Source organism: Vulpes vulpes, chromosome 12 (genome assembly GCF_048418805.1).
Source record: "Vulpes vulpes isolate BD-2025 chromosome 12, VulVul3, whole genome shotgun sequence".
In the NCBI taxonomy this organism is placed as follows: domain Eukaryota; kingdom Metazoa; phylum Chordata; class Mammalia; order Carnivora; family Canidae; genus Vulpes; species Vulpes vulpes.
Genome location: NC_132791.1, coordinates 75,189,208 through 75,200,253, shown reverse-complemented (window position 1 = coordinate 75,200,253; position 11,046 = coordinate 75,189,208). Strand labels below are relative to the sequence as shown.

Here is an 11,046-nt window from a genome sequence, read left to right as displayed (position 1 = left end):
ACAATCTAGGTGTTCCTTAACAGATGAAGGGAAAATGAAGATGTGGTATATATTTTCAATGCAATATTACTCAGCCAAAAGAAAGAAGGCAATGCTGCCATTTGTGACAACATATGTAGACCTTCAGGGCTTTATGCTAAGTGAAAAAAGCCAGAGAAAGACAAAGGCTGCATGGTATCACTTCTATGAGGAATTGGTGGTGGGTGGAGAAGTGAAACTCATCAAAATAGAGTAGAAAAGTGGTTACCAGACCCTGGAAAGTGACGTAAATCAAGAGTTTGGTAAAAAGGTACAAACTTTCAACTGTAAGATGAATAAGGTCTGAGGATCTCATGTACAACATGAAGACTGTGGTTGATAACACTGGATTGTATAACTGAAATATCCTACGAGAGTAGAACTTAAATGTTCACACACACAAGATAAATAAAGAATATGATGGATGAGGCACATGGGTGGCTCAGTCACTTAAGCATCCAACTCTTGATTTTGACTCAGGTCCTGATTTCAGGGTCATGAGAGCGAGCTCCCCACTCAATAGAGCCTGCTGGAGATTCTTTCCCTCTCCCTATGCTTCTTCCCCAGCTTGTGTGTGTGCACACACGCTGTCTCCCCCCCCCCCCAAATAAATAAATAAATAAATAAATAAATAAATAAATAAATAAATAAATAAAATGGATGTATTAATGAACCAGATGGAGAAAATCACCCACAGTATACACTATAAATATCTTACAATTTTATGTTAATTATACCTCTTATGGTCTATGCCTGACCTGCTCTACTTGCCCAAAGCACATTTCCTGCAGAACTTCCTGAGAAGTGTAGAAATTGCAGAAGAATAGGCCTCAGTATCCAACAGTTTTAAGGAAACAAAAGAATGTAAGAAGAGCCACTAGCAGACCAGGAGATCACCCAGTCCTATCAGAGACTGCTAAAACTCCCAGTGCTGATCAAAAGTAAAGACTGCCCAAAGCACTTTCTCAAGTCACCTTTGCAAGACCTAACCCTCTTTGAGCCTAAGACACACTAGATCAACTCAAGCCAAAGAATTGATGATGCAGACCCCTACTGGCCCTATGACTTCGACCTGGACTCTGTCACCTTAAGAGAACTTTTGCCCCAGCTCCATGCTGAATCCCCCTTGCTAAAGCTCCATCATGAATACATATGCACTCTTGGGTTAAAACTTCCCAGTTTTGTTGTGGAGGAGACACTGCGATGGGAAATATCCCTGGTGTTCTCCTTTAGTTGTTGCATATAAAACCTTTCCTTTTCCTATTCTTTGACTTGGTTGTGTCTTTGGCTTGATGCCAACCCCTGCCATCCCCTACAAAGAGACAAACCCAATTCCAGGTAACAATATGAGTCTGACATGTTTTTTTGTTTTTTTTTCCCAACACCACCAAGCACCCCTATAATTATTATTGGACACTGACTAGACGTCCTACAAATTTAATTAAAATCTGACTCTATCTACCTGGAGACAGTGTCAATCCCACCGGTTAAGGAGTCAGTCCCACAAGATGCCCCAATTCAGATACCAATCCCAAGTCCAGGGTGTTACCTGTGCTTCTTCCTGAATTGGAGGTTCACACCACTGCCTCCTCAGATGCAACAAATTTACTAAAGTAGCTCACAGAATTCTACTTACCAAGTTATTGATAACAGGTTATTGACTTGACTGAGTTATTATTATAAAGGATATAATAAAAGATGAACAGTGAAATATTTATATAAATAAATAAGAATGTTTATATAATATAAATATTATATCATAATATTTCTGATATTTATGAGTTTGAAGAATGGCTGGGCATGCATATTAGAGTGAATGAGTAGGAAAGTGTAATGAAACAATGGAGAGTAGCATTGAAAGTCCTAGGTGATTGATTAGATATGGGGCGGGATGGCAGTGGGGTGAGGGTAGGGGTGGGGAAGGGGCCAGGGAACAGGGCAAGGCACCCATGGAACAGCAAAGTGGAGATGTGCCATAGGCTACATGGCTCTAACTCTTGTAAGGAACTAAAGATGTATTTTGAGAAGTATCAGCTTATAGAGTGCATGTAGAGCCATTGTAGTACACAAGAGTGCTTAGGAAAAAACATGTAGAGTTTGAAGAAAGATCATCCCGGCCTGAACTTTGAAAAACACCAACATTTACCAAAATACATGCATTAGATTTAGAGACAAAGGACTCACTAGGGATTTTGATAACCAGTTCACTAGAGTTCTATGACTCTAAGCCATATTCAGAGAGTTGGGAAGGGAGAGTGAGATGAGGAATGAAGACACAGGGTAGAAGTAGGCATTTTGAGAAATATGGCTGGGATCCACAAGGGAGGAAGAGAGTGGTGACCATAAGGGAACATGCAGCCAGGGAAAAAACTTTTAGATAATAATGAGAACAAACCAGTAGAGAGGGAGAGGTGGAAGTAAGAATCATTGAAAGAGCAGGGACCCTGTGAAGGCAGGACAGGATGACTTGAGCACCATTGACTAAAAGTGTAGTGTAGAGATCAGCAGCATTGCATCACCTGGGACCTTGTTATAAAATATAGAATCTCGGGATCCCTGGGTGGCGCTGCGGTTTGGCGCCTGCCTTTGGCCCAGGGCGTGATCCTGGAGACCCAGGATCGAATCCCACATCAGGCTCCCGGTGCATGGAGCCTGCTTCTTCCTCTGCCTGTGTCTCTGCCTCTCTCTCTCTCTCTCTCTCTCTCTCTCTGTGACTATCATAAATAAATAAAAAAAAAAATTAAAAAAAATAAATAAAATAAAATATAGAATCTCAGGCCACACCCCAGACTCATGGAACTTTCATTTTACCAAAATTCAGGAGTGAATTTGTATAAACATTCAAGCTAGAGTAGCACTGAGACAAGGGATGGTTCTTTCATTTTAGCAGACAACAATTTAAAAAGGATGGATACACATATAGGCATATTTTTCAAATTGGTGAAGGAAGTTATGTGAGCCTTCACTCAATTGATTTTTATGTTTAAAGTAGGAGGCAAAGTTAGCTGAAGGGACAGAAAGTAGGATTAGATGTTTCAAACAAGTGAAGAGTTCTTTGGCTACTGTAAATCTTATTAGGGAAATACAGAGAGAGGGTGGTATCAGCAAAGATAACAGAGAAGTTACCTCCCTCTCTGGGCTTGCTCTCTAACTTCAAAGACAAAAGTTTAAATTGAAACTCCCCAAAGTCCTACTCAGACCCAAAGGGACAAGTCATAATGATGCCACAGATCTTACTCCTTCTTTCTTCTCTGAAGAGGACACCAACTTGAATCTCTACACAGGAGGAGAAAGATCCATTGCCTAAAAAGGTGCCATACTGGCCTGGCCTCCTTGCCTTTATTCTGAGTGGGTGAGAGGGGAAGCTCAGCAGCTGAGCTTCACAGACCTCATGCAGAATGGGAATGCTTGGGGAGCTCTGGGTACAGGCCTTGAGGACTAGGTGCTGAAGGTCTGCTCCCTTCTCAGAGCAGCACTAACTGGTGGCGTGGTGTTCTCCAGCAGTAGGCAGCAGTCTTCGTGTGGCCAATAAGAAGTTGCATTTGGAATCATCTACAGTTAGACTTCTGAGGGAGGATGTTCAGTATGAAACAAGGGAACCTGTGGATGTTGTCAAAATGTAGTTGAAGGGAAGGATCAAGGAATCTAAGCTGATGTGTGGCTTACTGTGTGCTAAGGCTGCTATAACAGAATACTACAGATTGGCGGGTTTATAAACAATGGAAATGTATTCCTTACTGTCCTAGAGTCTGAGAAGTCCAAGGTCAATGCACAGGCAGATTCAGTATCTGGTGAGAACTGCTTCCTGAATCATGTGTGTCCTCACAGGGTGGAAGGGGCAAGAGAGCTCTCTGAGATCTTTCTTTCTTTCTTCTTTCTTTCTTTCTTTCTTTCTTTCTTTCTTTCTTTCTTTCTTTTTCTTTCTTTCTTTCTTTCTTTCTTTCTTTCTTTCTTTCTTTCTTTCTTTCTTTCTTTCTTTCGGATTTATTCATTTTTATTTGAGAGAGAGAGTGTGTGCCTGAGCAGGGGAAGGAAGGAAAGGAGGAGGGGAGGGGTACAAGGAGAGAAGCAGACTTCCTGCAGAGCAGGGAGCTAGATACAGGCAACAGGAGACTCCATCTCACGTCCTGAGATCATGACCTAAGCCAAAATCAAGAGTCAGATGCTCAACTGACTGAGGCACCCAGGTCCCCCTGAATTCTCCTTTATAATAGCACTAATCCTAACATGAAGACCCCACCCTCATGACCTAATCACCTCCCAAAGTCTCACTTCCAAATACCATCACACTGAGGACTAGGTTTCAATCCATGAATTTTGGGAGATCACGAACATTCAGGCTATAGCAATATAAAAAGAAAAAGTGTAGGAACTAAAGGTTCACAGAGAGAGAAAGAAATATTAAGGAACTGGGAGTTTCCACTTAGTAGAAAAACGGAAGTTGTGGAAGTACCTGGATGAAACTGCCAAGAGAGACAGATTAGAACATAGAATAATGGTCCTCAATGACATCCATGTCCTAAATCCCAAACTTACCAATATTACCTTACATAGTAAATGAGACATAGAAAATTGACTAATCTGAGAATCTTGAAATGGAGAGATTATTCTGGATTATTTATGAGAGTCCAGTGTAATCACAGGGTCCTTGTAAGGGAAAGAGGGAGCAAAATAAGTCAGAGAAAGACAAATACTACATGATCTCACTCATACGTGTAACTTAAGAAAAAAAAACAGAGGATCATAGGGGAAAGGAAGGAAAAATAAATCAGAGGAAAACAAAGAGGGAGGCAAACCATACGAGACTCTTAACTCCAGCGAACAAACTGAGGGTCACTGGAGGGGAAAGGGTGGGGGCATAGGGTAACTGGGTGATGGGCATGAAGGAGGGCACGTGATATAATGAGCACTGGTGTTAGATGCAACTGATGAATCACTGAGCTCTATCCCTGAAACTAATAATACAGTATATGTTAACTAAGTTGAATTTAAATTTAAAAAATTTTAATTACTATATACTGCATGGACTTACTATTGTAGCATAATGTGGATTCATGCTAATATGGAGAGGATGATCATGGATGTGAATTCCTAAAGCAGAATGGAGGTAAAGGTTCTTGGGGAAACAGATCAAAGGAGCCAGAAGCTGAGGTCCTGGGTGACCTGACTATGTGGTGCTGACATCATCAAATCGAGTGGAAGAAGTGAGGCACCAATCTCCATTCGTCTAGGAAGAAACTTCTTGATGAGAAATGTGACGTAATTGTATAAACCCCAGTTTCCAAGGCACACAGTTTTGTTTTTAATGCAGATAGAAATGTAATGGCTTGAAAATTGGAATGTGTTCTCAGGAAGGTGCCAACCCATCTCCTGATTCTGGGGTTGAAGAATGTGCTGATTCTACTTGAAATAGTCACATCATTAGGGAGAGCCAGTTGAAGTTAAAGCAGGAAAGTCTGGCTAGGTGGGTTGTTAAACATGGAGACATGAGTTACAAAGAGTGGAGTTGAAGTACTCAAGGGAGACAGACTGCACATTTAAGTCATTAAAATGGAAGGACAGAGGGTATGTACATCCTGGAAGGTACCAGATAGAGAATTGGAGGGCTCATGTCTGGGGCCATAAACTGGGATAGCAAGAATGAGAGACAGTGGGTTTAGATGGCCAAATGGTTTCCAAGTAAATTAACCATCCCCCATAGTCCAAAAGATCCCACTGTAAGTGAAAAAATGGATGAGAAGGAATGATTAATTAAGAAATTAAAAGATTGAAATGGGCGAGGCTCTCAGAATTTAGCTCCATCTCAGAGATGGATCCACTGCTGGACCTCAATCTCTCTGAAAAAAGCAGCTGTGCCTACACTCCAGGTGGTTAGGAGCATGCAAGCCTCTGACTCTCTGACTCTGGGGTTCTTAAGGAATGGTCTTAGCATAGGTCTTGGCATCCTGAAGCTTACTCCTCAGTAGAGGGCCCCACCACAGCTCTCGGGACTCTGCAATAATGACTGAATAAATCTTGTTTCATTTTCTTTCACCATCATTCCTAATCCATTTTTCACAATGTTTACAGCATTAACTTTGTAAACTCAAAATCTGATTGTGGCAATGTCTTGTCATTGGAAACTTGTGTGCGTGTGCATGTGTGTGTCTGTACTCCTTTATTTTGTCAGATACTTGCTTTCAAGGCTAGTGGAATTGATCTAAACCTGGCCGAGTAGATATTCTTTTCCATTTAAGTTAACCATATTCAGTATTTGCTTTTTTGCAGCCAAGAACACTGATTGATAGAGTCCAAAACCCTTGTAGTCTACATCTCCTACTTTTCCCTATAGCATCCTGGGATCCAGCCATATGTAACTACCTAAATTTTCCAATGTTTCATGTCACATGTTCATGCCATGTACATGATGTGTATTATAACTAGAATCACACTACAATCATCGTTTCCACCTTCAAACCTCCCACTTATTCTTTAATACACATTACAAGTATCTTCTTTTGTGAAGCTTCTCCTGACCTACCTCCTCAAGAACTGATCCTACCCTGTGCTGTACCCCAGTGTATCCCCTACAAAACCTCCAATATGGTAATTAGGAGAGAATTACAAGTATGGTTTATAAATGGTCTCTCCTTCTGTTAGCAGTATTTCCTGATTAAGCACAGTTACACAGTAATATAGAAAAATCACCCAATAAAGGTTTATTAAGTAAATTACTGGATTTCCTTTTAATAAGAGTGGACAATACACGGTACCACTTTACTGTATTTTTAAATGTGAACAGAAATGGTCAATTATTGTTATTACATTATCAATATTTCAAAGCACTGAGTTGAATCAAGAATGAACGTGAGTGCAGTCAGAAATCACATAAGCCTAAAAATCCATTTGATGAGAGATGTCCAGAATGTAGCCTCACTTGGACCTCCAGTGCCGTCAGTCTTGTGTGGGTTTCTAACCAACTCTGCCTTCCATTTCCATGAGCATTTCTAACCTTACTATTTTCCCAAACCTCTTGCACTGGACCAAGACCAGCTCTCCTGCACAGAATCTCTAAGGAAAGGCAGAGAAGCAGTAAGAAATAAAGTGATAACTAGGTTAGTAACTATAGCAAATGAAGAAATTCCTCTAATGGTGTTAGGTTGGACCCTTTAATATTGATATGCAACTCCCACTTCAATACCCCAAACCCTACCCTACCCGCCCCTAAAATAATTACTAAAAGATATTTTACTTTTACTGCTTATTTCCCAGTGGAAAGTGAGGATGGATGGGACCTCATTTAACCAAGCTAAATCATTCTGTGACATGCAGCTGTATTCCCTCTTTCTGGATGCCTTCCTAGAATGAATTTACTTTTGAATTGTCCCTCTGGCTTTGTACTTCTTACTGCATAATAAAACACCCCAGGGAATTTCCGGAAAGCAGGGAACATTCGGCGGTCAATCAAACGGAAGAGAAATAAACATACAGACGGGATATCGCTCAACTTAAAAGGAATGATAACGGCAGATCACATTCTGGAATAATGAGAAAGGACTAAAAAGTCTTACCTGGTAATTTCAGAGCAGAGGCTGAACTAGTTCAGGATGGGAATAAAAGGCTGGTGTGGAGATGCCGGGGATTGAACCCGGGGCCTCATACATGCGAAGCATGCGCTCTACCACTGAGCTACATCCCCCGCCGCGAGGAGCCGTCGGGCAGCGCTCCTGCCTGTCCCGTGAAAAGTGCGGAATTATTTGGTGCTATTTCGTCTCCCGCCTCCGCGCGGCGGCGCCGGGGGCACAGTAGCCTGCAGCCTCGCTGGGGGGCGTCCACGCAGCTTCAGCACGCGCGGAGGCTGCGCGTTTTCAATCCCACTGGCGGGTCCAGCACCAGGCAGGGAAGATGCAGGGATCTTCGAGCATCCCTTGAAGAATGTCCTCCCAGCCCAAAGCTCACGGCAAGGCCTCCCCGAACTCCTTGCCGCCTCGGCCGAAAGGTTGAATGAATCTTGGGAGCTGTCGCCCTCCGCTTCATCCAGTTCCAAGGTAAACCCGCCCAGAGAGCCCGAAGCACGCAGACCCTGCGCCGATCGCGATCCCTGCGCCCGCGCGGACGTCGGCCACCTGCCACCGGAGCGGCGACCTGGGAGCCTTGGCTTCCCGAGGAACCTTCCGTCCAAGACGCCCGCGACATCCTGCTGCCCTCTCCTGGATCCGCGTGACAGCCCCTCTGCTCGCGTCCCGCCCAGCGCCCCCACCGAGGCAGCGCGGAGGGAAGCCCGCACCCGCTCCCCGGGGCACCGCCCCCAGGCGGCGCAGAGAGGAGCCCGCTCCCGCCTACCTGAGCATGCTCCGCCTCGGACGACACGGGGAAGCCCTCACCTGCCCACCTGAGGGCCCCCCCCAAAAAAAACCAGCACGGAGGGACTCAATAAGAAAATAAACAATTGGTCTAAAAAACAGACACGATTCCTTAACAGACACTCACCAAAAAAGATGCACAGATGCCAAAGAAGTTTATGAAAAGATGCTCTACGTCGAAAGTCATCAGTGTAGGTCTTCGTCTTTCTGTGTATCTTTGATTTCTTTCCTTCCTTTTCTTTCTTTCTTTCTTTCTTTCTTTCTTTCTTTCTTTCTTTCTTTCTTTCTTCTTTCTTTCTTTCTTTCTTTCTTTCATTAAATCAGGTAGTACTTCCAATGATATTGAGGAGTGGTGAAGGGGACATCCTTGCTTTAATTCTGATCTTAGCCGAAACTTTCAGTTTCTCACTATTAGCTTTAGCTGTTTCTGTGGATACATATTCTTTTTTTTTTTTTTTAAAGATTTTATTTACTCCTTCATGATAGACACACACACACACACACAGAGAGAGAGAGAGAGAGAAAGAGAGAGAGAGGCAGAGACACTGGCAGAGGGAGAAGCAGGCCTCCAGCAAGGAGCCAGATGTGGGACCCCATCCCCATCGCAGGATCAGGCCCTGAGCCAAAGGCAGATGCTCAACCACTGAGCCACCCAGGCGTCCCTAGATACATATTCTTTATCAAGCTGAGGACATTCCCTTCTATTCTGAGTTTTTTTTTTTACCACAAATGACAGTTGGATTTTGTCAAATGCTTTTCTGAAGCTATCAATATGGTCTTGTTGATGGAAGAACAGGGCTAGCTGAGGACAAAGCACCAGCCCAGGGCAGCACATTGTCAAGTCTTTGAAACAGGCAGTGACATTCCTCTACAGACTCAATTGCCTTGATGTTAATACTTTGCTAAGGGCAGAAGGCAATCTTAGCCCGACCCCCAGGAGCCTGTGAGTCTACTTTAACATATAAAAATTCCTTTAGAAATTTCCTTTATCTCTAAACCCCCAAGACACGTGTTGACAATCATCCTCCAAGCACATGGCCCACCGATACACATCTGAAAGGTCTCATGACTCAGATTTTATTAGACAGTAATAAGTGACCTTTTCCCAACAACAGCCAGCCCCCTCAAGGTCCTGGAAACCTTGTTTCCAAAATTCCTTAGAGAGTACACTATTGAGACGCCTAGGTAGCTCAGCGGTTGAGTGTCTCCTTCGGCTCAGGGCCTGATCCCAGACTTCTGGGATGGAGTCCCACATCAGGCTCCTTGCGTGGAGCCTGCTTCTCCTCCCTCTGCCTGTGTCTCTGCCTCTTTTTCTGTGCCTCTCATGAATAAATAAATAAAATTTTTATTTAAAAAAAAAGTACACTGTCCCCAAACCCCTCTCAACTCCCAGATATATAATTGACCACCCCTCATAGGCCTGGGGCAGCAGCTCTTCCTGCCCACCGGTCCTGTCCCTGTGCTTTAATAAAACCACCATTTGCATCAAAGACATCTCAAGAATTCTTTCTTGGTCGTTGGCTCTGGACCTCACCCTACCAAACCTCACCTATATTCCAAAAGTTCATCAACATGACTTCTCTTTAGCCTTTTGATATGATGGATCACATTAACTGATTTTCAAATGTTGAACTAGATTTCCATGCCTGCAGCACCCCCCCCCCTTAGGCACAGTATTAAATTCTTTATTATACATTGTTGGATTTTATTTGCTATTTTTTGAGGATTTTTGCATTGATGTTCACAGAGATATTGATGTTTAGTCTCCTTTTTTGGGAATGTCTTTGATTTTGGTGTTAGAATAAAGCTGGCCTCATAAAACAAGTAAGTATTTCTGATGCTTCTATCTATTAGAAGAGATTGTTGAAAATTGGTATAATTTCTCCCTTAAATGCTTGGTACAGGGGATCCCTGGGTGGCTCAGTGGTTTAGTGCCTGCCTTTGGCTCATGGTGTGATCCTGGACTCTCAGGATCAAGTCCCACATCGGGCTCCCTGCATGGAGCCTGCTTCTCCCTCTGCCCATGTCTCTGCCTCTCTGTGTCTCTCATGAATAAATAAATAAAATCTTTAAAAAATAAATAAAAATTTAAAAATGCTTGGTACATCTGGTCTCAGTGTCTTCTGTTTTGGAAGTTATTGCTTATTGATTCAATTTCTTTAACATATATAGGTTTATTCAGATTTTCTACTTATTTCTGTGTGAATTGATTAGTGTAATTTTTCTTTTTATTGTAGAACATCTTAACACATATGAGAACAAAAAGGATATTATAATGAATTTCCACATAGTCAATATTTAGTTTTATTGATTACCAACTCATAACCAATTTGCCTCATAATCAGAGTTCCTTTGACATGCAGTTCTGTTCTTATGAATGAGTTCAGGCATCTTTTCATGCATTTCATATAATTAAAGACCCACTTGTATTTCTCTTCTGTGAACCATCTTTTAATATTCTTTGCCAAATTTTCTGCTACATTTTGACATTTTTCTAACTGATTTGTAGGTTGTTTTTTATGTATTGGAGCACAGTAATTGGTATTTTCCTAAATATGTCCCTTCTCCATTTCTGGGTACATGTTATGAACATATTTTTCTGCCCCCTTGACATTAGGTGCAACCATTTTTTCCCCACCCAAAATGAGTAACTCAATGCATGCGGCTTCTCGCTTGAACTTTAAAG

The 11,046-nt window shown here is 42.5% G+C and overlaps 1 non-coding gene across 1 annotated transcript; it reads right to left on the bottom strand.

Annotated features, from left to right (window-relative positions):
* Positions 1–7,624: 7,624 nt before the first annotated feature.
* Positions 7,625–7,696, bottom strand: TRNAA-CGC (transfer RNA alanine (anticodon CGC)). Its single transcript has one exon. It is a non-coding gene; the product is annotated as a tRNA-Ala (tRNA).
* Between the last annotated feature and the right edge of the window lie 3,350 nt (positions 7,697–11,046).